Source organism: Hipposideros armiger, unplaced genomic scaffold (genome assembly GCF_001890085.2).
Source record: "Hipposideros armiger isolate ML-2016 unplaced genomic scaffold, ASM189008v1 scaffold_147, whole genome shotgun sequence".
NCBI classification, from domain to species: domain Eukaryota; kingdom Metazoa; phylum Chordata; class Mammalia; order Chiroptera; family Hipposideridae; genus Hipposideros; species Hipposideros armiger.
The window spans coordinates 1,484,737-1,490,323 of NW_017731497.1; positions in this window are offsets into that span (position 1 = coordinate 1,484,737).

The following is a 5,587-nucleotide window of genomic DNA, read 5'->3' on the forward strand; positions in this document are numbered from 1 at the left end:
CCAATCTTCCTCTCCAGAATCAACTACCACTGTCCCTCACTCAGGCTGAACCCCTGATTACCTGGAGGCTCCCCACTGCCCAGTAGGTATTGGGGCCAGGCTGTCAGTCCAAGCTCCTCCTTGGACTAGCAGTTAGACCACAGGTAAATCATTCATTCTCCTTTGGCTTCTTCGTCTAGGGACTAAGAAAAATAAAGGCATATATGTCAACGTTCTTGCTGTAAAATCAAATGAAAATGCACAGTGAGACCACACTCAGTAAAATGGTAAAAGTGTGACAAATCTTATGAATCTATTAGTCTCTATAAAATGCAGATATGTTTCAAGTCCTGAGTATAGATAAGAAAGACCCTGGGTGGATTGTCTTACATGTGTAAAATCATTTTCCATCAGATCTTTTATTTAAATACTACTGAGTCCTTATTACCTATTTACGAGTCTCATTAACACATCAAAAATCCAAGTCTCATACAGTAATAATCCACTGAATACATAAATGTGGCTTTGGCAAAAAATGAAAGGGGTAGATATAGAAAAGCCCTGACCAATTGGAAGAAAGGCGCTCACTTAACTGAGATGAGTAAGACTGGGGGACAAGCCAGTCAAGAGTGGTAAAATCAAAAGTCTAATTATAGACATGCCAGGTTTGAGATGTCTATTTGACACCTGTATGTGGATGTTGACCAGGGAGTTGGACATATGAGTCTGGGCCCAGGGCAGACAGGTGGCCTGAAGATATAAATTTGGAATTGACATTCTTCTCAACCTACAAGGGCCAGTTCAAATGCACCTTCTCTAGAAACCCTTCTTTAATCACCCCCCCAGCTGCACAAAAGTTCCCCATTCCTAGATTTTATACTATTTCCTTGAGTATCTGTCTCTGCCTGCCTTTTATCTAATTAAGCTTACCTGTGTACTAGACTGTAGACTCTCTGAGGGTAAGGACTATGTCACTTTCCTCTTTGTCTTCTCTCAGTGTCTAGCACTATACCTTTCTATTTGAAACACACTATGTGACATTGGTTTAATTAATTAATCTCCTCTAACTATAACAGGCTCAGCAAAATTCCTTGAAAAAAAGTAAATCCAGAATGTTTGATAAGTGAATGAATGAAGGAATAATCAATCAGTCCTCTGGAGTCACAATTGGCCCTGTGCAGAAATGACTGAAGCCTGCTGTCTTCCCAACCTGCCAAACCCAGTTGCCCAATGCCCACTGAACTCCCCACGACTGTCCATCATGGTGCCCCACTTAGGTTCAGCTTCCCAAAAAAGTGTGCACTATTGCCTTTCATTTCTTTTGTTGCCCAATAAAAATGTGCCAGCCCAGCCAGCTGTCACCTTGGAAGTCAGACTGCAAGGTGACAGCAAGCCAATTAGACCAACTAATTCATGCTGGTGTGATCACAGAGCCTAGTGTCTAGATGTCTTTCCCCTCCCACACCATAAAGTTGCATTTTAATGAGGGTCTTAAGAGACCCAGTGCTTGAGAGCAAAAGTGACTTTAGGGCAGGATATGCCTGCCTTTACTGTGACCTCAACAAGCCAGGTCTTCCTCCTCTGTTCAGTCTGGACAGAGTGCTGAGAAATGATTAAGAGGAAACAGCTTGTTGGGAACATGGACAGTGAACCCTGTCCTGGAGGCTGCTCCTCTAGCCAGGGCACCCTGTTCAGCTCTGATACCAGGCAGCCCTTTGACCCTTGGAAGGTCCCTAGTTCCCTGGGTCTAAGTCTCTGTGTATGAAAAACAAGACTATTGAGCCGGAGTTCACATATTTCTTCCTGTTCCACAGTTCAATCAAAAACAGAATTTAATGTTCAAAATTTCAAAAATCTCTCTACTCATTTATCAAGCTGTTCTCATTTTTACTTTCCACAGCATATTATAATATGGTTACAAATCTCCATTTCTTCCCCTGTACAGTGGTGATAATAATAATGTTGCCTGCCTCCCGGGGTTGTTATGAGGATTTTATAAGAACGTTCTTTGTAAATTCTGACTTGTATTAAATTTAGTTATTATTTTATTATTAAACAGTTTCCTTTCCTTCTTTGCAGATAGGAAATTAAAGATTACTACCAATTCCAGGTTGGAAATTTTTTTAAAAGACTATATAACCTTTTGTCTGAGGCGAGAATCCTAACAAACCTTCATAGTAGAAAGGTGGGGAAATATATGAATACAAAAGGATTTAGGGTAATATCAATCTGTCTTTTGATGCCAGGTCATTATGAGGTCTCCCAAGGGCAAAACGGATCTGATAGACAATAATGTATTCCTAAGTGTGGAAAATTAGAAGAATTGTTTAGTTCACCCATTCCACTGTTTTCCATACAAAACTGTTTCCGAGTACATGCCAGGACAGTGAGTTAAGGGCACCATAAGTTATATGGAGGTGTGAGCTTCTCACATTTGTGGATTACTCCTGCATGAGATTAGAAACATTGAATTCTAAAAGCAAATAAAATAAGCATATTACATGAATAGACCCTGAACATTATATAAGAGCATTTTTAATGTTAAAGGAATAATATAATTTCCTTTGCACAAGTATTTAGCAAATCTAAATTGCATTAAAACTAAGAATGAAAAAAATAAAAGCCCGTTTTGACTCCCAAAATTAAAATACACCAAAATGTCATTATTCAAGCAGCTTAACTAGGGAGATCTGAATTGGGAACTACTCTTTAAAGAAATGTAGCCTTAGTATTCTCAAGAAGTTTAGAAAAAATAGAAAACCTGAGTAAATATGGCCAAGTCAATGATTTTTGAAAACATAACCAGATTCCTATATGCTGTCTACATATCCACATTTGTCCCCAGCTCCTTCTAACAGAGAGAAAAAGCTAAGATTGTATGAAGCACTCTATATATTAGGCCTAAGAAATACCCAGTCTTAGATGAGTGGCTAATAAGAGACTGAGGACTTCCTCAGCTTTGGACAAAAGAACTAACCTTAATCTATGACAGAGACAAGTAGAACTAGGGAGTATGAGTGGGGATATCGACACGTTTTGTTTCTATAATCTTTGAGCTCAGGCTCTCTAGCTCAGCTCTTGCTCCAGTTGGTTTGTGCACGAATGGGAAGCCAAACAATGTAGTTAACTCTTCGGAGCCATGTTCTGTGATGTATTGAAGCCTGAATGAAACATTCTGCATGTCAGGGTTTCCTGGGGAAAATGAGGAGGGGAGTTCTCTGTTTCCTAAGAATTCTTTGCCCCTACTAAGAAGAAAGAGATATCTAAGAAAGGCTAACTTCTGCCAGCACTTACCTAAAGAACCACAAATCACAATTTATAGGAATCTGAATAAATGGTCACAAAAGTAACCACTTGAAGCAGGGTCTACAAAATGATAGACCCCTCTCCTTCACTTTACCCACAGAGGTTAAATTTTTAAACAAAACAACCCATCACAATGTTCAGGACAACACTGTAATCAATCAATGACTCTGAGGCCTGAATCAAGATGTTTGGAAATGATAAAAAATGAAATGCAATGGACTTGCCATCCTAAGGCAGCCACGTCAATCAGTGCATCACATAAAAATCCATGCAGGGAAGAAATCAATGCTTCCAAATGGAAAAAAAACACAATTTCCAATATTCAATCTATATAGAGTTGTTGACTTGCCTTTTAAAAATTTTTCCTTGAAAGAGTTTATAAAATTACTATGCCAAACTCAAAATTCAAGCTTAAATGTCAATTTATACTTTCACAGAATTTATTAGTGCAATAGTATTAATTACATATATTTCATGATCTTAGCCCTTAAAATTTTAGTTGCTCTAATATGCTTTTGACTTGCTTTAAGGAGGGTGAGAAGAAACAGCAGCTGGATTTAGTTTAGTTAACCCCCTAGCTACTTTAAATAATCAGTCGAACTTAGTGAAAAACAAGAAACTGAGACGTCTGCTTCTAATCATGGGGGAGTACTTGGTGCCAGACTAGCCCTGTTACTAAACAACTCACAAACTACACAAAATATACGAATAGGTTATTTTCAGTTATTGAAAAACAGTCATCACAGGGCTGTCATCCCAAAGAGATGAACAATATATGTTGTGATTGCAACTATCACCCCACATTTCTGCTCAAAGTTAGTTTCTGGACAGCAAAGTAGGGAGGTGGTTTCCAAGCAGAACTCTGTGGTCTTGATGAGCTGAAGATGTATAGACCAGAATTCGGGGCTGATGAAGTAGGTTGATATGTAGGACAGGGTACCATAGAAGAGGAAGCTGCATAGAGAAAAAGTTCCAGAAATCCATGTAGGGAGCCCCTTAACTCTTTCACAGAGTACTAAGTTGGATATGCTCAGAACTTGAACTAAGCTGTACATGCACAGGGAATATAAGCTAAATGGAGATTCTAGAAGTCACATAGTGCTGCAAAACATATTGGGTTGTCAAAAAAGTCATGACATATTTTTTCAACGAAAAACATAGAAAAAATACGTCATGACCTTTCCAACAACCCAATAGAATTCTGAAAAGCCACAGCTTAGAGACCTTGCTGAGTACTCTCATTCAACTGAGGCTCTAGCCAGTTGTAACAAGGGCTCAGCTAGACTTGCTCTAACAAAACTTATTAATAAAGCTCAAAGGCATTAAACCAACCTGACCATAAATTCACTGCTTATAGAAACAAAACTCTTTAAAGGAAGAAAATGAAATCCAATCTCTCAAAAAATATCCAGCACATAATAAAAAAATATTAGATGTGTAAAGAAGGGAAATTTAAACTATAATTGAGTGGGTGGAGGGACTCTATAGAAATAGACCTAGAAATGAGAGAGATTTTAAAATTAGTTGACAAAGAATTTAAAGTAGCTATTACGTTTAATGATTTTTTAAAAAGATGGACAAAATAAGCAAACATATAAAAAAATCTCAGTAAATAAATGGAAACTTTAAAAATAACAGTTGGAAACTCAAGAGCTGAGAAATCTAATAACTGAAAGAGAAATTTCACTGGATGAGCTTGCAAATAAATTTGATACTGAAGAAGAAAGTGAACTTGAAGACAGGATAATAGAAACCATCATATTGAAACAGAGAGAAAGAAGGTTGGGGGGGGCAAAAATGAATAGTCTCAGTAAAATGTGAGAAAACATAAAGCCAATGTATATATAAAGTAAGTCCCAAATGTAGAGGAGAAAAAAAATAGGACAAAAAAATGGAGAAATAATTACTAAAATTTATCCAAATTTGATAAAATGAAATATCAACCAACCTATACAAGAAGTTCAACAAACCCAAGCAGAAAAAAGTCAAAGAAAACCCCACCTATATACATCAGAGTCAAATAGTTAAAAACCAACGCTGAAGAGATCATCTTAAAAGCAGCCAAAGAAAAGCATGCATTGTGTACAGGGAATAATGATAAAAATAACTACTGACATCTCAATAGAAATAGTGCAAACCAGAACACAGTGGAATAATATCTCCAAAACGCTAAAATAAAACAACCCATTAACCTAAAATACTATATCCATATAACTATCCTTCAAAAATAAAAGTGAGAGGATTCAGCAGCAGCAGACCTGTACTATAATAAATGTTAAAAGAAGCCCTTTAGGGGCCGGCC